The sequence below is a fragment of the Schistocerca cancellata genome, chromosome 8 (assembly GCF_023864275.1).
Source record: "Schistocerca cancellata isolate TAMUIC-IGC-003103 chromosome 8, iqSchCanc2.1, whole genome shotgun sequence".
Lineage (NCBI taxonomy): Eukaryota > Metazoa > Arthropoda > Insecta > Orthoptera > Acrididae > Schistocerca > Schistocerca cancellata.
The window spans coordinates 174,348,899-174,372,092 of record NC_064633.1 but is presented as its reverse complement, the minus strand read 5'-3'; positions in this window follow the sequence as shown (position 1 = coordinate 174,372,092).

The following is a 23,194-nucleotide window of genomic DNA, read 5'->3' as shown; positions in this document are numbered from 1 at the left end:
TCATGGTAGGAAGAGATGCGAAAATCAGATACCGAATTTTAAAGCGTACTAAGGAGCAGATATAGACTCAGATCGAAATATGGCAGTGATAAAAAGTAGGCTGACCTTTAAGACATGCAAGGAAGAAGCAATACACAAAGAAGTGGGAGACGAAAGTACTAAGGAACGACGAGATTCGCATGAAGTTCTCTAAGGCTATAGAAAGAGCAATAAAGAATAGCTCAATAGGCGGTACAGTTGAAGAGGAATAGACATCTCGAAAAAGGGGAATCACAGAAGTAGGAAAAAAATACGTAAGTACAAAGAAGGTGACTGCGAAAACACCATGGGTAACAGAAGAAATACTTCAGTTGATCGATGGAACGAGGAAATACAGAAATCATTCTGGAAATTCAGGAATACAGAAACACAAGTCTCTGAGGAATGAAATAAATGGGAAATTCTGGGAAGTTAAGACTAAATGACTGCATGAAAAAAATGTAAAAAAATTGAAAACGGAATGATTCTCGGAAGGACAGACTCAGCATAAAGGAGCGCAGTGGTTAGATACTGGCCTCGCATTCGGGAGGACGACGGTTCAATCCCGCGTCCGGCCATCCTGATTTAGGTTTTCCGTGATTTCCCTAAATCGCTCCAGGCAAATGCCGGGATGGTTCCTTTCAAAGGACACGGCCGACTTCCTTCCCTGTCCGTCCCTAATCCGATGAGACCGATGACCTCGCTGTCTGGTCTCCTTACCCAAACAACCCAACCCAACTCAGCATACAGGAAAGTTAAACAACCTTCGGTGACATTAAAAACATGGGTGGAAGCATTAAGAGTGCAACGAGAATACCGCTGTTAAGTGCAGAGGAGAGAGCGGATAGGTGGAAAGAATACATTGAAAGTCTTTACGAGGGGTAAGCTTTGACTGATGTGATACAAGAAGAGGTAGGGGATCCAGTATTAGAATCTGAATTTAAGAGAGCTGTGGATAACTTAAGATAAAATAAGGCAGAAGTGACAGACAACATTCCATCAGAATTTCTGAATTCAGTGGGACGAAATAGCAAGAAAACGACAATTCACTTTGGTTTGTGGAACGTATTAGTCTGGCGACGTACCATTTGACTTTCGGAAAAATATCATCCTCACAATTCCGGAGACGGCAAGAACTGACAAGTGCGGGAATTATCGCACAATCAGCTTAACAGCTCATGCATCCAAGTTGCTGAAGAGAATAATATACAGAAGAATAGCAAAGAAAACTGAGGATGTGCTAGATGACGATCAGTTTGGCTTTCGAAAAGATAAAGACACGAGAGAAGCAATTCTGACGATGCAGTTGATAATGGAAGTAATATTATAGAAACCTCAAGACACGTTCATAGGGACTGTCGACCTGGAAAAAGCGTTCGACAATGTTAAATGGTGCATGATGTTCGAAATTCTGAGAAAAATAGGAGCAAGGTACAGGAAGAGACGGGTAATATACAATACGTACAGACTCCAAGAGGGAATAATAACAGTGGACGACCAAGAGCGCGTTGCACGGGTTAGAAAAAGCGCTTGAGACTGGGATGTAGTCTTTTACCCCTACTGGAAAATCTTTATATCAAAGAAGCAATGATGGATATAAAAGTAAGGTTCACGATTGGCATTAAAATTCAAGGTTAATGTATATCATTGATAGGATTCGTTGATGACATCTCTATCCAGAGTGAAAGTGCAGAAGAATTACTCGTACATGATATGCTGAATGGAATGAACAATCTATTGAGTACAGAATATGGATTGAGAGTAAATCTAAGAAAGACGAAAGTAATGAAAGGTAGCCGAAATGAGAACCGCGGGAAACTTAACATCAAGATTGACGGTCACGGAGTAGATGAAGTTAAAGAATTCTGCTAGTAGGCAATAAATAAAACAGCCAATAACGGAGGACATCAAAAGCAGACTAGCAGTGGCAAAAAGGGCATTCCTGCCCAGGAGAAGTCTGCTAGTAAAAGCGTAGGCCTTAAATTGAGGAAGAATTTTCTAAGAATGTACGTCTTGAGTACAGCATGGTAGTGAAACATGGACTGTGGGAAAACGGGAACAGAAAATAATCGAGGCATTTGAGATGTGGAGCTACAGACAGTTGTTGAAAATTAGATGGACTGATAAGATAAGGAATGAGGTGGTTCTACACAGAATCGGAGAGGAAAGAATACGTGGAAAACAGTAATGAAAGAAGGGACAGGATGATAGGACATCTGTGAAGACATGAGGGAATGACTTCCATGGTACTAGAGGGTACTGTAGAGGACAGAAAGAGGAAGTAAGCAATTAGGAATACATCCAGCAAATAATTGAGGGCGTAAGTTGCAAGTGCTAATCTGAGATGAAGAGGTTGGCACAGGAGAGGAGTTCGTGACGTGTAGCATCGAACCGATCAGAAGACTAATGACCCAGAAAAATGCCTCTTCATACCGTAGTCAAATGACACCAAATGGCAAAGTATAACTAGCTGACTTGTCAGTTTCACATGGTTGCGTGAGCCTTGGGTTGTAACCTTCCATTTAGAAAAAAATTCATGTTGTACCTCTAATAATATGTGAATCTCAGACCAAAGAATACCCACTTGTAGTCAGAGAGGTCAGTGAGAATGGGAGACGTGTGTCAAATCTCACATCTACCTCAACTTGCGTTTTAGTGCAGTTTTTATTGGTAGATGAAGTGGAACTGAAAGATGTATTTGTTAAATCGAGTAACCAATGAAGGAAGTACGAGTCATTGTGATTTACGTAGTGTAACTCAGTACTGAGTTAACATACTGCAACGTAAGTGTTAAGCTACCTCGCGATAAAAATATGTGTGAAATCTTATGGGACTTAACTGCTAAGGTCATCAGTCCCTAAGCTTACACACTACTTAACCTAAATTATCCTAAGGACAAACACACACGCCCATGCCCGAGAGAGGACTCGAACCTCTGCTGGGACCATGGGATACGAGGATGTAATAGTGTCAGTACCAAATATTGGGAGCGAGTGGTTTCTTTTGTAAGATTCTATTTTTGAAACTGCTGCAGAGGTAGGAGTTGTAGCATTTTAGATTCTGGGCCAGAAAGAGAAACTCCATGCGCAAGTTTTTCAATTCTACCTTCCGCCCAACACTGGAAAATTGATCTTATGAGACAGGTTTCCAGTTTTTAAAACAAAGAAATTTTGTGTCTTGAGAACGTTTAGGTACGGCTGAATAATATATTTTCGCCTACCGGAATTATGGTGACAAATAACATTATTGAACAACGCAAGAGAAGCCAGAACAAAATACAAATAGAGAGCAGTACAACAATACAACAAAGAAGACGATCATTGGGGAAGATAGGATGCCTGGTCTTGTCGTCTTCAGAATAAAACTGCCACACTCACAAATTACTGAATATAAGCAATATATACATGGGACTGCAAAAAGCAGTTACCATTCGTGAAATAAAAGATTAGTGAGGTTTTATAATATACTTCAATGGTAGGGTAGAGGCGGCGTCAGAGCAATTTTGATATCAAATTGACAAGCTAGTTAATTAAATTGATCAATTAATCACCCCCGCTCCTACCATGCGCACCCCCGACCCCGGATGACGTCACGTGTTTTTCTCAGCTTGCACGTGGCCCCAGCGGAAATCACATGACTGGAAGTGCAGTCATCTTGGATCCTTAGAGTAAAACATAAGGCTTGACAGCCGCAACTGGTCAGTCTGCCGCGGTAGTTGAATGTGTCAACATGGATTCCTTCAAGGTGCTGAACATCCTCAGCTGTTAGAGACGAACGGACAAACGCTTCGGTTTGTAGTTGTTATAGCAGAACCTGGATAATCTGGCAACTGACATTGGCAACATAAATTACACCGAAAATGGTAAACTACTTAGTGATACGAATGCAAATGGGGTTACATCAATTACACAACCGTTTTGCGATAACGTTATGGTGACTAAAATATGTGATCAATTGGACGCCAAGAAAAAATACAAAGAGGACGGCCCGTAATGTTAAAGTAGGAGATTGTGGCTCGTTTAAATATTATCTACGTAGTAATTTCTCCAATTTAGTCACTGCAAGACATGGTGTTAAGGCGATGCTGCCTTTTCTCCTACATGAGGAAGACATTGTGATAGCAAGACAGATACGGCAAAAAGTCGGCAAGGAAGCATGTAAACTATTTCGAAGAAATATAAAAATCCTGTAGTTATACCGTATAAAGTGGAATTATCTGACGTTAAAATGGATGTTCTAATGGAAGAGATGCCTGGAATACTGCAGCAGCGACCTGCAGACAACTATTACCTTTTGTATTGGGACATAACGCAAGACATCGCCGGAATTTTTAATAAAATGGAGATGAGCGACTACTTAATATCAACACAGGACTTCAGCATGGAAGGAGATCGCCAGGAAAACAGCAATGTGATTGTGGACAACAATAAGACAATTGGAGTAGACTGTCTAACGTGGTTAAGCTCCAACTGTGAAGATGTATAACAAATTTATATGTCACATCACAAGTCTAGGAGCGAACAAAGGTATTAGTAAACACATTATAGATTTTATAAAGTGTCCAGACATGCGAATACTACACTCCTGGAAATTGAAATAAGAACATCGTGAATTCATTGTCCCGGGAAGGGGAAACTTTATTGACACATTCCTGGGGTCAGATACATCACATGATCACACTGACAGAACCACAGGCACATAGACACAGGCAACAGAGCATGCACAATGTCGGCACTAGTACAGTGTATATCCACCTTTCGCAGCAACGCAGGCTGCTATTCTCCCATGGAGACGATCGTAGAGATGCTGGATGTAGTCCTGTGGAACGGCTTGCCATGCCATTTCCACCTGGCGCCTCAGTTGGACCAGCGTTCGTGCTGGACGTGCAGACCGCGTGAGACGACGCTTCATCCAGTCCCAAACATGCTCAATGGGGGACAGATCCGGAGATCTTGCTGGCCAGGGTAGTTGACTTACACCTTCTAGAGCACGTTGGGTGGCACGGGATACATGCGGACGTGCATTGTCCTGTTCAAACAGCAAGTTCCCTTGCCGGTCTAGGAATGGTAGAACGATGGGTTCGATGACGGTTTGGATGTACCGTGCACTATTCAGTGTCCCCTCGACGATCACCAGTGGTGTACGGCCAGTGTAGGAGATCGCTCACCACACCATGATGCCGGGTGTTGGCCCTGTGTGCCTCGGTCGTATGCAGTCCTGATTGTGGCGCTCACCTGCACGGCGCCAAACACGCATACGACCATCATTGGCACCAAGGCAGAAGCGACTCTCATCGCTGAAGACGACACGTCTCCATTCGTCCCTCCATTCACGCCTGTCGCGACACCACTGGAGGCGGGCTGCACGATGTTGGGGCGTGAGCGGAAGACGGTCTAACGGTGTGCGGGACCGTAGCCCAGCTTCATGGAGACGGTTGCGAATGGTCCTCGCCGATACCCCAGGAGCAACAGTGTCCCTAATTTGCTGGGAAGTGGCGGTGCGGTCCCCTACGGCACTGCGTAGGATCCTACGGTCTTGGCGTGCATCCGTGCGTCGCTGCGGTCCGGTCCCAGGTCGACGGCCTCGTGCACCTTCCGCCGACCACTGGCGGCAACATCGATGTACTGTGGAGACCTCACGCCCCACGTGTTGAGCAATTCGGCGGTACGTCCACCCGGCCTCCCGCATGCCCACTATACGCCCTCGCTCAAAGTCCGTCAACTGCACATACGGTTCACGTCCACGCTGTCGCGGCATGCTACCAGTGTTATAGACTGCGATGGAGCTCCGTATGCCACGGCAAACTGGCTGACACTGACGGCGGCGGTGCACAAATGCTGCGCAGCTAGCGCCATTCGACGGCCAACACCGCGGTTCCTGGTGTGTCCTCTGTGCCGTGCGTGTGATCATTGCTTGTACAGCCCTCTCGCAGTGTCCGGAGCAAGTATGGTGGGTCTGACACACCAGTGTCAATGTGTTCTTTTTTCCATTTCCAGGAGTGTAGAAACTTTTAGGTCTTCCTTGGCTAAGCAGCATGGCATTACCAGGTTCGAGGCTACAGTATACAATTACAGAATAGATAGTATTTTCGACCCTGTGCACGATTATTTACGTGTATTAGACACCAATATACAGTATTTAATATGTGCTCCACGTTACGCTGTGTCACTTGCTTCCATGTGGCGTCAATTAAATGATAACGTACAGAATAACTGTTGTGTTGTGTTTCATAAAATCCTGCAGTTCGTGTACTGGGATAAGAGTACCTGAAAACTGAAAGGTGTGCATGTAAGTCTTCCAGATACTCCAGACAGAAAAGCTTATCAGCTATGATCTGTCTGCATACTGTTTTAATTGTCTACCTATAAACTACGCGAAGATTCTTGACTCCAATAAACACAACGAAAGTATTATAGGTAAGTGTTATGTTAAAGCAGGAGAAACTTATTTTTCTGAGGCCAGAACAGTGTTCTCCACAATACTGTCCGGTATAGATATTGCAGAATTGGGATTGGCTGACACGAGCAACGTTATTCCACAAGTTCTAAGGAAAAGAGTAAATGCATCACGAAGACTTGAACCATTTGCCATTAATGTAATCACACCTTTAAGTACAGTTAATGTGATATGTGCTCGAAAAATAAAACTGGAAATCGAAGACAACTGCTATACAGAGAAGACAATTGCTATAAAGGACCAATATAAGCTGCAGATGGAAAAGGATGAGGCTATTGCGGATGTGCAGGCCAGGTTTACATATGGCTGTAACACAGTGTATGAAGAAATCTGGGTACGACTGGGGAATACAAGACAATAGCATTTACTGTAAAGAGCAGTAGTAAGTGGCTGTATGTTGGAGTACCGGCCGAAAACGATGGACTGGAGCATGTTTACTGTGTTAAAGGGCACACGAAAAATCCGTTTATCAAACTAAATTCCTACTTGGATCTGCTTACAAAAGAGGGATACATCGTATCAAATGTGGTGGGCTTGTTGTCATACACTTAGCAACAGAAGAACCGTTTTCGGAATTTAAATCCAACGGAATAACTGCCTTTAGCGGCAATTCGTTTGCAAAAGTTGTTAACTAAAAGTTCCATATCGAAATTCCACAAGGATGTGCAGCAGAAGATCTGGCAGCCTCCCCTTGGAGAATGTGGAATGTTATAACAACTTTGTCATGCAGGAAATAAGAAGAAAAAGGAAAATCCCCGAATACTCTAGTCTAGAACAACTGCCGGAAAGAACAGAAGTGATTGTTAAAGCCATAAAAGAGGTAGTTTACAGCAAAAAAAGCACGAGGGTAATCCCAAAAAAAAGGTCTCCTGTTTTTTTATAAGTACATAGACCTGTTTATTTCTACAATAGTTTACAGCAGTTTACAGCATGAACAATTTGCTATTTTTGACGTAATCACCACTTCTGTCGATTAATTTTTGGGAACAGGTGATAGTCACTGGGCGTCAAGTCAGGACTATAGGGTGGGTGGGTGATTATGTACCACTGAAACTGTTGCAGGAGAGCAACGGTTTGCCAAGCGATGTGTGGGCGAGCGTTGTCATGGAGAATGTGTACGCCCTTGCTCAACAATCCTCTTCTGCGGTTCTGAATTGCCCGTTTGAGTTGTCTCAAGGTCTCATAGTACAGTCAGCGTTAATTGTAGTCTCAGTGGTCACATGAAGTCGAGCAACAATACCCCTTTCCGATCCCAAAAAACAGTTGTCATGACTTTACCGGCTCAATGCGTTTGTTTGAATTTCCGCGGCTTTGGCGAAGAAGAATGCCGCCACTGGCTTGATTGTTGTTTGGTTTCAGATGTAAAGCGGTATGACCAGGTTTCATCACCCATGACAATTGAGTCCGGGAAGTTGCCCTGTTCGGCTACAAGGCAGCGAAGAAATGCGCGGGAAGCATCAACTAGTTGCCGCATGTGGTCCTCAGTCAGCATGTGTAGCACCCATCTTGCGCACACCTTCCGGTAGTTCAATGTTTCCGTTACAATTCTGTGAGCGGTGCTTCGGGATACCTCAGGAATTAACGTGCAGAGATCATTTAGGGTGACCCGCATATCTTCACGCCTGCTTTGCTCAACCTTCAACACTCTCTCCTCAGAAATTGACGGTCTCCCGCTCCCTTGTTCCTCGTGAATTTCGGTCCGACCAGCTGCAAACTCTCTACACCACTCACGAACATTTTTGACATCCATTCACGACTCACCATACACTTCCGTCAATTGGCGATGGATTTCAGTCGGCGCTGTGCCCTTTACCTTCAAATCCCGGATAACTGCGTGCAATCCGCACTTGGCGGTAACTTCCAATGTGAGATCCATTCTCAGCGGCTGCCAAGCCAAGACTGAACGCCCCAGCGCGGCGTGTGCATGCCTACACACTGCGCGTGAAGCACTCTTCATCAGAGTGTGACCAACTGCCACACAAACAGAGTTCTGTACTTATAAAAAAATAGGAGACCTTACTTTTGGAGACTTCGTAAACGTACCTTCTCTTTATTTGTCAAATTACTGGCTGTGGAGAGAAATAGATGATTCAGATGTGGATTCAAGCTATAATTTAAAATTAAACTGGGCATTATTAAAATTACATCTAACAAAAATAAGGAGAGAGCTGTTTCCTGTACGTAAATGTAAATGCAAACGTTAAAAATGATTTGGTACTAGAATATTTGCTTGTCTTCTACATCTACATCTACATTTATACTCCGCAAGCCACCCAACGGTGTTTGGCGGAGGGCACATTACGTGCCACTGTCATTACCTCCCTTTCCTGTTCCAGTCGCGTATGGTTCGCGGGAAGAACGACTGTCTGAAAGCCTCTGTGCGCGCTCTAATCTCTCTAATTTTACATTCGTGATCTCCTCGGGAGGTATAAGTAGGGGGAAGCAATATATTCGATACCTCATCCAGAAACGCACCCTCTCGAAACCTGGCGAGCAAGCTACACCGCGATGCAGAGCGCCTCTCTTGCAGAGTCTGCCACTTGAGTTTGTTAAACATCTCCGTAACGCTATCACGGTTACCAAATAACCCTGTGACGAAACGCGCCGCTCTTCTTTGGATCTTCTCTATTTCCTCCGTCAACCCGATCTGGTACGGATCCCACACTGATGAGCAATACTCAAGTATAGGTCGAACGAGTGTTTTGTAAGCCCCCTCCTTTGTTGATGGACCACATTTTCTAAGGAATCCCCCAAAGAATCTCAACCTGGTACCCGCCTTACCAACAATTAATTTTATATGATCATTCCACTTCAAATCGTTCCGCACGTTCGTTAACCTACCAAAAGTCCTAAGACATTTCCTATATACTATGATCCATCTGTATACATGTCGGCTGTGGAAAGTGGGTAATCGGATGACCTTAAAAAGTAGTTGAAAATAGGTAGTTGAGAGTATAGTGACCTCCTTTTTGTACTTATGTGAATGGACCCGGAGGTACGCGAATCTGCTTAGAACCGCAGTACCTGTATGATGTCGAGTCTTCCTGATTTTCCCAATGAAAAACACCACAGCAACTGTTCGCACTGTCTTTTATTAAACGTCATATTGCAGGAGCAGTCTACGTTTAGTGCTGACCTTACAGATCGCCCACGATCGGCGGAGGAATGACAACAAGTTTCCATTTCCACCGAGTGGTCAAAACATAGCATTAACTCTGCTCACTCTGTTTCTACACGGGTTGCAGAATGTGCTAGATATAGCTCCCTCCAACTTCTGGGTGAAATCGATCTCGCTAACAGCTGCGGTGTGTATTACAGGACATCATTCCATATCAACGGTGTCTTTCCAATCCCGATTGTCCACTGGGTACGCTAATGATTACCCCATAATGGCTGACTGACACCAGTCGGCTGAGATGGAGGTAGCCTTGGCAGAACACCGGAAATATGTTACTTGTTGCTGTGGAGCATGGGATTAAATGTAGATGTCATCACCTCCATACAGTAGTTTGGCAGCGTAAATCAGTGCTAGAGACTGGTCCTGTTTGCATATGCTGCCATGCCCCCCTCATGTTGTAAGCAGTAAGATGAAAGAACTTCTTTTTATTTGTTCCACCCCACGCTTGTGAACAGCACCTTCCGGTGACGGTCAACATCGGAACAGTAATCATTTACATGACTGCAAAATGAAGGAACAATGCTTTTAGAAATGGAACACCAGGACACCCGCTACCCTACCTATGGAGAAGATGAGATTAAAAACATATGGCATTTCAGTCTTTGATCGCTATTCTTTATTTTCAGTGAACGGTTTCAGGCTAGTTGCCCATCTTCAGATCATGTATTGCAGTTACAGAGTAAGCTGTCAGTGCAGAACTATTGGTTCGCTGTCATAATGAGGGAGGGAGCTGCAGGGAGGGAGCGCCTCATTTTTGGCAGTTCGTGGACGCCTATCGAAGAGAATGCACGTTCAACTACTGCCCCCTTTGCAGTCTTTTAGGACGATGGTTTTTCCCCAGTACATGTGCTCTATTATGTCCCGTTCATTACAATTGCTGGTATTTTCACGACAATTTCGAAGTGTAATTAGAACTGTGACGCATTTTGCTCCATCTGTTGTGATAATGTGTATTGGCTTTAGTTTTTTGAGCAGGCGTCTGTAGCTAGCTCTGACATCAAAGAGCAATAGATACTGTATGCTTACAGGTGTTACACTTTCTAAACTCCTCTTTGTCCAAACCCAGCATCTTGCAGATGAACATTTTCCCTGCCAAAAAGAATAAAGATAATACCTTACACCCCTGCTTTTTTTCTCACCAGCTTGTTGGTGTAGGATAGGATCTGAGTGTGTCTGTCACTAGTTTCGAGTGGTATTGTAATATTTTTTTCCAGCAGGATAAAACGAGTTGTACGGTATCGTCAGTTTATGAGTTGTATTGAGATTTTAGACCATCCTCATGTAGCGCTATGCATATAGTTATGTAATTAGGCCCGATCATTGTGAATAATTAGGGTCGATATTTGAGTAAGTTTCCCAACCAAAATGAATAAAGTACACTAACCTAACCTGCATCTGGACAGCTTCCATGTGTTGGGGAGTGCACTTGGGATTCCCATCCAGTACAATCAGGGTTCGAATCTTGGCACTGCCAATTTTAATTTCCCGTCAATTCCAAGCGCCTCTGGCGGTATAGTTGTATTGGAGTGGAGGAGGGGGGGGGTGCACCTGTGCTCTCAACCCAGGAGGACCAAGGTTTGAGTCCCAGAAAGGGCATCGCCGATTTTAATTTCCCGCCAATTCCAAATGCCTCTGGTGGTATACTTGTTTTAGTGGAGTGCACTGGAGCTCTCTGCCCAGGAGGTCCATAGTTTGAGTCCCGGAAAGGGCACCACCAGTTTAAATTTCCCGCCAATTCCCAGGTGGGGTGGGATGTCAGCACAGCCCTAGGCCAAAGAAAATTCCCACCAAAATTCGAAAATCCAGCCAACAGTGTACGTTGGGGAGGGGAATGGTGGGGAAGGGGAAGAGGGCTGGGGCACAAGTACAGGGGTGGGAAGGGTATGGCTGGGTAGGGGGTGGGAGCGTGCATGGGTTGGGGTTGGGGTGATTAATTGATCAATTTAATTAATTTGCATATTAATTTCATATCAAATGTGCCCTCATAACCCCATCTCTCTATTACTCACTTTAACGTAAGTAACGAGGAGTATTCGCAAAACAAATGCATTACGAGCGACAATTTGAGCTCGGGAAGCTAAATCCTAAGAAGAAGGAGAAGAAAATAAATAAAGAAAAGTAACACATAACGCACCATGAAGCAATTATCTGAATAGGACAGAAATAGGTACATGTGAAGTATGTGTACAGTTACACAAATGATTAAAATTTCCAAAAAGGTGGTTGCTTTATTCAAGAGAAATCGCTTCAAAACACGGCAGGTGAATAACACGATGGTTCACATGTGACCTTTATGCAAGCAGTTCTTGACCTTTACATTGATGGACAAAGTTTGAAGCGTCCCCCTTTAAACAATTATACATGACTGTCCTTAAACTAACACACAATATTTTTAGCGCAACGCAATCTGACTTTCAATAATCCCTACAAAAGAGTGGCCCTGACTAACATTAACCTATACCTTTCACAAATCACTTACCTCACAAAAATCTTCGTTACTCTAACTACTGCAATACAGCAAGCGCCACTACTGCCAGCTAAATAAAAGATTCAAACTACGGAAGGCACTAACTACTGAGAGTCATAGTTAGCAAATGAAAGATTTTAATAGAGAACAAACAATGTATTTACCTTAATAGTGTTGAAAAATCATAATATACATAGCAGTTCATGACATCCAGTCTTACAAATATCAAAACTCCACCATCTCTCTCCCCACATCCACCACTGCTTGCGGCTCACCTCCAACTGTGCAACGCTATGCGCTGTTAACAGCCTACTGCCCAACACTACAATGGCAGACAACAATGCAAACTAACCACAGACTGCACACAGCACAGGCAGTGATTTTCATACAGAGCGCAACGAGGTGTTACCTATATAAAAACCTAAACACCCTACTTACATAGCCCCCATGCTCCCCACAAATAATTTTACAAATTGTTTTGGGCACTGGCCAATACAGATTTGAAAAAAATTTTTCATAATTACAGTAAGAAAGACATCAAATGCACACGCTTATTAATACAATGTTGGTCAAAAGCTAAAATTTTTTCACAGTCCATAAAGACAGTCCTGATCATTCATCACAGTAAAACTGCCGTTTCTTTTCTCAAAGTCTGAGCAGTAAAAGACAATGCACACGGAAGTAGTGAATTTCCATGCAGTCTTGAAGAAGTAGTGTTGTCCTTCCAACAGAAAGACAATGCTGACTCTTGACATGCTGACAGGTAATGGGCCACAACAGAGCAAACCCACAGCAGAGTCATTCGACATTTTGAAGAATATTGGTAGGTAGGTCATCACAGAGCAGACCCACTGTAGTCCTGGTAGAGATTACGGTATTTGTGGGCCACCAAAGGTGCAGACCCACTGCAGTCCTTGTAGAAATAATGGTACTGGTGGGTCATCCAAGATGCAGACCCACTGTAGTCCTTGTAGAGATGGCCAGCAGCCATCTGTTGTGACTGTGCAGGTACCCACTCACCATTGGAGAGTCTTGCGGATAATATAGCAAGTCCATGAACCACCACTTGTGCACTTACAAAGTTTTTGGAATTGTCCTTAGAACCAGTAAAGCTGTTATCCATTCCCTTGCTGAATTATTAACACATGTGCAAACACTATCAGTCCCTACTTCTCACATATTGTCCATATACTATGACCAACAGAAATGTGTGCAGTGAAATGGAACTTACAAGTTAATAATATGATGAACTGGTGTCAATTACAATTTTATAACATAAGAATACAATTACAAATGTAGAAAATACATCATTAAAGAACATAACAGTAACTCTGTAGTAGTACAGGCTTTACAAAAGAATAGAAAAACAGATACATCAGTGTAGGAGGAATTATGACATAAGTACATACATAAAGATCAGAATAACTTTCGAAACATCACCTTAACATATGAGCAACAAAACAGAATAAATGTCTAAACATCTTTTCAAAGTAAATAACATTATCAGAAAAACTCTACAATGTAACTCTCATCAGATAAACACATCAAGACAGGAAGAACACGAATATACAAGAGTACACAAACACATAGCGGAATAACAGAAAGGGAAAGGACAGGGTTTGTTTTACTGCAGTATCTTTGAAACAAAACTTTCTTTACTTCTTGGAGATCTGCCCTTCGTTCTTCATTATTTCAAAAAGTGCTATCTATACCTGCTTTCTGTACTTTTTTCGTAAAACTTCTCAATGCATTTCTTCCAATTCATCGCAACTCATTCTCTTATATAGCCTACCCACTCTTAAGCTAACTTAAATCTACTGAGCTGAGATGCTAAATTAAGGGACGAGGCAATGCAGCAGCATAAAACAATTAATACAATCAGCAATGAAAAAAATGTAAATTGTCAAAGCAAGCTGCAGTAACTCTAAATTACCAAGCAATGCAACATTACAACTAATATGACCCAATGTGCAGCAACAAGAAAAATAAATCAGTAGTAAAACTAGCTTAACATCGTAATACAAAGTGAAATTTAGTAGCACTATGCCTGGAAAACAGCAGCAGCAAATGCAATAACTTATATCTAAACATGACAAAGCTCAATCAGAAAAAATATTAAAGATGGCCATGTCTAAAACCTATGTCACATCTTAATACTAGAGTGATGCATCACGATAAGTTACTGTAGCATACAAGTTACCAAATCGTTTAAAAAATTAGTCATGCAGTTCCTGTGAAGGGAAATGTCTATTTGTACTCTCTTTATTAAGAAAGTACATCATAAACGTATTCTTTCCTGGGTCTGCAGACAGAAAATAGGGATATTAGTACATCTATTACATTTTATAATAACCAATGCTGCAGTACAGCTAGAAACTAGATATTAAACGAAATGAGCAAATATATATAACCTATATAGAGCAAGGCATGAAACGTCATTCACTAGGCAAATGGCGTCTCCAAATGCAAAAGAATCTCTCAACTAGAAAGACAATAAATGTAAAATATTTCTCATCATTTCATTAGGCATTTCAGTAAATATCATAAATTAAGAGCTCCACAGTGTAATCATATGTTTTCAAGTTTGAGTGCGTCGTATTTGCGATGCATTCTACAAAGAAATGTCAATAGCGAGGATAATGGCAACCTTTTTTTTTACCTGTGCCTCTGAAAAGGCACACTCTAATGGATTTTTCTCCAGGCGTCTGACACAGCTGGCCGCTCAAGATGCATTACGTCAAGGACACTTGGCTTTCTTACCGAAATATTTACGACAGCAGTTTGCACTACTGTGACAGTCTCATATAAAAATTTCACAGTTCGAGATTTTGCATTGCAAATCTGTAGAAACCAAATCCTATAAATATAACAGTGTCCAAAAAATAATCGTCGGCATTGTGATGCATTCACGCATTTAGACACATTTCATAAGTCTTAAAGTACGATTCTTGGTTTCCAACATCCTTTTTCACAAACCGTAGCCCCTAACTTCTATTCATTATTTGTATACATATAAACACGTAATCACATTCCTCATATAGCATCAGCGTATTGATCTAAACATACCCCAACAGCATAATACACATTGTCATCGTAATAATAACATCACAAAAACTCAGTCAAATCTTAAAATCGTCGTATCTTTCTGCAATAATTTCAAACCATAAAAAATATTCTCTGCTCATTTCCATAGTGTCATCTACCTCGAACGTACTTAAAAAATCATGATCTCATACCAAATACATCATTCAAAGCTCTCATAGTATCACAATGGTTCCGAAAAAATATGAACAGTTCACACAGTACAGACAAAATACAATTTCGTAAGTGTGAAGTTATCCAACTGTGTAATTACGTAAACATTTGTCACTGATGTAATAAAAAAAATGTTTACCTCTCAGTTAAATGATCAGATAGCTGTGTAATTTGTGTATTAGAGGAATATGGTACCGATGTCTAAAGTTGTACAAGCAAATACCATATTAGCTAGGGCTCCTTGTGCTTACCACACACATGGTGCACAAAGTAAGCATGTACCCCCCTGAGGATTAATGTACTTATACCCTCAGGTGTTACAGATTACAGCAATGGAATGAAATGTATCAGGGAAAACCTTTGTATCATTGTAATTCAAAAATCTTTAAAAATAAATGTTTTAAGTGCACAATTAATCCCTCAAATACGTGTACTGTAGCGCTAAACTGTGCGTCTTGTTGTAAGATAATCTCTGTGGAAGTGTTGTAGTTATCGTACTCCGGAAGCTAAGCTCTGCAGAAGCCAATGTACTTACCTCATGATAAACAAAAGTAAAATGTTTTGCGTATAGAAATCGTAGTTATTACGTAGAGTACCGTGATCAAGAAAGTGCTACACTGTAACTTATTGTTGTGCTACAAAACAAAAAAAAAGGCTGCCTTATTGTAGCTATACCACAAAGTTACTATTAAACACGTTTTACTTTCCAAAAAATTCAGAAAAACTGTGCAGATATAAAGCAGATACAGCACAAAAGCAACAATGTAAATTGTGTCACACATAAGTAGCGTAGTGATATAATTGTGTAGCTGTCAAAGAAACCAAGTGCTAAGTCATCTTTAATCCCACAGAAAGTACTTCAAATAAAGAATGTCTTTTCAAGTAAACCAAAATGTTGCAAGAAAATCTCATTAGCAGTGCCAGTATATGTTGTAAGTATGTGAGCCTTATAGTCATTACGTGATCGTGCAACTAAAAAGCAAGAATGTACAAGCAATAACACTGTGACGTCTGTTCACTATAACAATGCATTCGTAATTTCTGTTTAAATAAGTTATCTTGGTTCTTGATTGGATATTTAACTTCAAACATTGTTGCATGGTAACAGTTTCTAAGTCTGACAATGCATACTAGAAATGTGAAGTGAAAAGTTACACTCCTGGAAATTGAAATAAGAACACCGTGAATTCATTGTCCCAGGAAGGGGAAACTTTCTTGACACATTCCTGGGGTCAGATACATCACATGATCACACTGACAGAACCACAGGCACATAGACATTGGCAACAGAGCATGCACAATGTCGGCACTAGTACAGTGTATATCCACCTTTCGCAGCAATGCAGGCTGCTATTCTCCCATGGAGACGATCGTAGAGATGCTGGATGTAGTCCTGTGGAACGGCTTGCCATGCCATTTCCACCTGGCGCCTCAGTTGGACCAGCGTTCGTGCTGGACATGCAGACCGCGTGAGACGACGCTTCATCCAGTCCCAAACATGCTCAATGGGGGACAGATCTGGAGATCTTGCTGGCCAGGGTAGTTGACTTACACCTTCTAGAGCACGTTGGGTGGCACGGGATACATGCGGACGTGCATTGTCCTGTTGGAACAGCAAGTTCCCTTGCCGGTCTAGGAAGGGTAGAACGATGGGTTCGATGACGGTTTGGATGTACCGTGCACTATTCAGTGTCCCCTCGACGATCACCAGTGGTGTACGGCCAGTGTAGGAGATTGCTCCCCACTCCATGATGCCGGGTGTTGGCCCTGTGTGCCTCGGTCGTATGCAGTCCAGATTGTGGCGCTCACCTGCACGGCGCCAAACACGCATACGACCATCATTGGCACCAAGGCAGAAGCGACTCTCATCGCTGAAGACGACATGTCTCCATTCGTCCCTCCATTCACGCCTGTCGCGACACCACTGGAGGCGGGCTGCACGATGTTGGGGCGTGAGCGGAAGACGGCCTAACGGTGTGCGGGACCATAGCCCAGCTTCATGGAGACGGTTGCGAATGGTCCTCGCCGATACCCCAGGAGCAACAGTGTCCCTAATTTGCTGGGAAGTGGCGGTGCGGTCCCCTACGGCACTGCGTAGGATCCTACGGTCTTGGCGTGCATCCGTGCGTCGCTGTGGTCCGGTCCCAGGTCGACGGGCACGTGCACCTTCCGCCGACCACTGGCGACAACATCGATGTACTGTGGAGACCTCACGCCCCACGTGTTGAGCAATTTGGCGGTACGTCCACCCGGCCTCCCGCATGCCCACTATACGCCCTCGCTCAAAGTCCGTCAACTGCACATACGGTTCACGTCCACGCTGTCGCGGCATGCTACCAGTGTTAAAGACTGCGATGGAGCTCCGTATGCCACGGCAAACTGGCTGACACTGACGGCGGCGGTGCACAAATGCTGCGCAGCTAGCGCCATTCGACGGCCAACACTGCGGTTCCTGGTGTGTCCGCTGTGCCGTGCGTGGGATCATTGCTTGTACAGCCCTCTCGCAGTGTCCGGAGCAAGTATGGTGGGTCTGACACACCGGTGTTAATGTGTTCTTTTTTCCATTTCCAGGAGTGTATATGGCAAAGACAAAGTTAAAAAGCAGATTATCTTTCAATAAACATGTGAAATGTGGTGTAAACCTTTACTCTTCCTAGTACGCAGAGTTTCAGCTTCAGTGGAATTATCATGTGGTATATGGTACATCGGTAAAGAATGCTAATATTTTTCACATGGTTAGCGTCTATGTAATTTTTCCCTTAGCCAGCTGGCGCATGTGGCTGCCTGCGGTGCGAGTCATTGTCTGTCTCTTTGTTGGCGTGCGTCGTTATTGGGATTATGAGACCTAACTTCTACAAATTCACGTTGTTGAGACTGCCCTGCTCTGTTTGAATCCCGCCAGTTCTGATGGAATTCAGGTCTGTCGTTTTGTCGGTAGTTTACATAGTTTCTTGTTTGTCGCTCATGTGCTGGAGAATTTCTCCCAGAATCGTAACTGCGCGCTGAACAATTGCGTTTGTAGTTGTTCTGTCTCCCTTGATAATAATTGTTTTTGTTGCCATATTGTCTGTTTCTATGGTAATCAATGTCATATTCATAACTATGGAAATGCGATCTTTCTCTGTAACTATTATTACTCTGCCTAAATCCTAAGAAGAAGGAGAAGAAAATAAAAAGAAGAAAAGTAACACATAACGCACCATGAAGCAATTATCTGAATAGGACAGAAGTAGGTACATGTGAAGTACGTGTACAGTTACACAAATGATTAAAATTTGCAAAAAGGTGGTTGCTTTATTCAAAAGAAATCGCTTCAAAACACGGCAGGTGAATAACACGATGGTTCACATGTGACCTTTATGCAAGCAGTTCTTGACCTTTACATTGATGGACAAAGTTTGAAGCGTCCCCCTTTAAACAATTATACATGACTGTCCTTAAACTAACACACAATATTTTTAGCGCAACGCAATCTGACTTTCAGTAATCCCTACAAAAGAGTGGCCCTGACTAACATTAACCTATACCTTTCACAAATCACTTACCTCACAAAAATCTTCGTTACTTGAACTACTGCAATACAGCGAGCGCCACTACTGCCAGCTAAATAAAAGATTCAAACTATGGAAGGCACTAACTACTGATAGGCATAGCTAGCTAATGATGATTTTAATGTAGAACAAACAAATTGTTTACCTTAATAGTGCTGAAAAATCATAATATACATAGCAGTTCATGACGTCCAGTCTTACAAATTTCAAAACTCCGCCATCTCTCTCCCCACATCCACCACTGCTGGCGGCTCACCTCCAACTGCGCAACGCTACGCGCTGTTAACAGCCAACTGCCCAACACTACAATGGCAGACAACAATGCAAACTAAGCACAGACTGCACACAGCACAGCCAGTGATTTTCATACAGAACGCTACGAGGTGTTACCTATATAAAAACCTAAACAGCCTACTTACAAGTTGTTGGATGTCCTCCTAAGGGATGTCATGCCAAATTGACAAATTCTGTCCGATTTGGGCGTTATATCGTCCAAATTCCAACCAAGTTGGAGGGCCCTGACGATTATACGTCAAATGTTCTCAAGTCGGGAGATATTCGGCAACTTGGTTGCCAGGGTAGGATTTGACAAGCACATAGACAAGCAGTTCAAACTATCGCCGAATGCGGTCGGGCATTATTTTACTGAAATGTGCGCACAGGATATCTTGCCATGAAGATCAACAAAACAGGGCGAAGAATATCGTTGACGTACCTCTGTGGTGCAAGTGTGCTGTGGATGACAACCCAGTACTGTTATGAAAAGAAATGTCAGTCCTGATCATCACTCCTGGGTGTTGGGCCGAATACCAGGGCACAGCCAGACTGGTATCCCACAATTGTCCGTCTTCGGCTTGAATCGCATGTACGGAAGTAGAATTATCTTCATTGTTGAGTCTTACTTCGAACTGAGCCCCAAAGATCAACGAAGATGTGTCTGGAGACTGCCTGGACAGTGGTGGGATTCCTAAATGACTGTCGGCTGCCGCACTGCTCGACAACCAGAAGTGATGATCTGGGGCCCCACTTCTTTTCGTAACAGGACGCCTTTGGTTGTCATCCGCGGCGAGTCTCATAGCACAGCACTACGTCGACGATGCTATACGATTCGATTTGTTGCCCTTCATAACAAGACATTCTGGGCTTCACTGCAGGGAGGTAAAGTTCAACAACAAACGGTGGGACTTTCTACTGCTTGTGTTCGTGCTTTTCAAACGTTGCCGTGGACAGCATGGCAGCCGGATCACTCCCCAACTGAAACATCTGGGCATTATGTGCAGGGCTTTCCAAGCGTTTTGGGATTTGGACGATGTAACGTGCCAACAGGACAGCATTTGGTATGATATTCCTTTGGAGGACATCGAATTCCTCTGTCAGTCATTGCCAAGCCATATAAGGTTGGCCAACGCCTAAATAACTTCCTGAGTTTATAAAGCTCTTTCTTTTAAATAAATTTCTCAGTTTTTCTGAAAGTATTATCATTTGATACTGATTTCCGTACCACTTGAATAATTCGTTCGTTGTACGCCACTTTTCTTTTTTCTTAGAGTGTATTTCGTGACTTCCAGTTAATATAACAGTGTGTCTCATTAGTTGTTTTGTTGGTTAAGTTTACTGCTAATCACCATAGATGTTTGGATGTAGTATAATAAATGTAAGAAGAATTTTCTTAAACCAGATAATCTACTTTGTGAAAAAGTTGTTTCTCTTCACCTATAACTCTTCAGTTTTAAGCATTTTAGTAGCAAGTAACACAGAACCTGTGTCACTGAATTGCTTTTACTGCCAATGCTGTGAGGAGCTAAACTCAGTAAGTAACTAATATTGAACTTTGTGGAAGTTGTATGGAAGGTGACAAAGTCTGCCAGTTTCAGAAACTAATAGCGTCTGAAATATGTACGACTGTATACACCTATGTAACATACATATTCTTTCAAGTAGTTCAAGTCTTGTTGTAAGAGTGTTGCATCAGAAAAGATTGTCGGACGCCACTGTGTGTCAGACAAATGTGCTTTAAGTCACCCCTCTACGTAGAAGTAAGGGTCTTTCCGGGAGCACATAGTTAGAAGGGGAAGTGCATAGATTGATTTGGGAATAAAATAATTGTATACAGTGGCAATTTAATCAAAGTGCTCAGAAATACGTATTTAGGACTTAACGGGAGTTTTGTTTTAGCACTACACGAAACGCAGATTTATTGCGTGATTTTTTGGTGTATCTAACTCATTAGTCGTTTGGTGACATGCCAGTCCCAAACTAGTTTCGTGACGAAATAAGAGCTTGCTCAGTTCTCTTGGAAAAGAGTTTTTGCAGCACGTAGGAGGCGGACCACGTGCTTTGAACTGGAAAACACTCTTAACTGGTACGAAGGAATGAAACAAGTAGAGCCATCGTAATGGCTGGACTAACCTCATATCAGCATAACACTATAATGTTCTCACAAGGGAACCTCCCCATCGCACCCCCCTCAGATTTAGTTATAAGTTGGCACAGTGGATAGGGCTTGAAAAACTGAACACACATCAATCGAGAAAAAAGGAACAAGTTGTGTGGAACTATGAAAAAAATAAGCAAAATATACAAACTGAGTAGTCCATGATAGGCAACATCAAGTAGTTTGTGAGCTCAGGAGCGCCGTGATCCCGTGGTTAGCGTGAGCGGCTGCGGAATGAGAGGTTATTGGTTTAAGTATTCCCTCGAGTGAAAAGTTTACTTTCGTTTTTTTTATTTATGATCTGTCCGTTCGTTCACTGACGTCTCTGTTCACTGTAATAAGTTTAGTGTCTGTGTTTTGCGACCGCACCGCGAAACCATGATATTAGTAGACGAAAGAACGTTCCTCTCCAATGCGAACCGAAAACATTTGATCGCAAGGTCATAGGTCAACCGATTCCTCCACAGGAAAACACGTCTGATATATTCTATACGACACTGGTGACGGCATATGCGTCACATGACAGGCATATGTTGTCGACCCAACTAACTTGTACACTTAACGAATTGGTAAAAAGATTCTTCTACCTTGCCCGATACTACGGCGCACTTACCTCGCATCGGACGACAGACGGACAGATAATAATTGTCTGAAAATAAAAAGTTAAAGTTTTCACTCGAAGGAAGACTTGAACCAAGGACGTCTCGTTCCGTAGCCGCTCATGCTAACCACGGGACCACGACGCTCCTAACCTCAAAGTATCCTTGATGTTGCCTATGTTACGCATGGACTACTCAGTTTGTTTATTTTGCTTATTTTTTTCATAGTTCCACACGACTACTTCCTGTTTTGACGATTGATCTGTGTTCAGTTTTTCAAGGCCTATCCACTGCGCCAAATTATAACTAAATCTGAGGGGGGTGCGATGGAGAGGTTCCTTTGTCAGTATTATACAGATTTGTGTGTGCCTTTGTATGTAAACATCACTAAAGAGTAGCCAACAGACCACTTGCGGTGGCTGGAATCATGTGGCTTCGTGTTAACACTGCACATTAAATAAAAAAATTTGCTAATGTATTTGGTAGTTGTCCTAGCGAGGAAAGGTTTCCACTTACACTAAAGTGAAAGACTCTGTTGAAGCATTTCTTTTCGTCCACACAGTTGATGCCATGCTTTCATGTATGGCGCTCGACAAATTAAACAGTCACTTTTGTGTTGGCTTAGAGGATGTTTCGAGTTTTGATGTCTCCGCATGTTCACACGTTTGTAATTTGGTTAGGTAATTAGAAAAGATACTGTAGTCTGACTCGAAAACAAAGTGAATTAAACAAGTGGGTTAACGTAGGTGGGCAAAAGTGCCACCCACTAACATTGATGCCATTGATCAAGATAGTTTGCACATCGTCAGCGGCAGACGTTGAGAAGGTACTGTATAACCTTTTAATATTTTTTCTGTGTATTTGATAGGGCAGTGTAAGCAATTTATAACCTTGTAAGTTAACGACAGTTTTTTATACCCATATAACTTAACCGGCTGCCTAGCGTGTCATCACGTGACCATATATAGGGCGATCAAAAAGTTTCCTTTTGTGGGCGTTGCTCTCTCGGGCACTCTGGTATGCTAAATGCTCATTAATAATTGTTCATATGGGCGAAAATCTTGTCTCGAAACTGTTGTAGCTGGTTGCCTATCTGCCGCGCCAGATGCGGGTATATAAACAGCGCCAAGTAGACAACATTTCAATGTGGAAATGATCATCCATATACACGTCGAAGTTGTTACTGCAGATTTCAATTCGTATATGGTTCGATGCAACTCTCCACCCTAGTCTGTC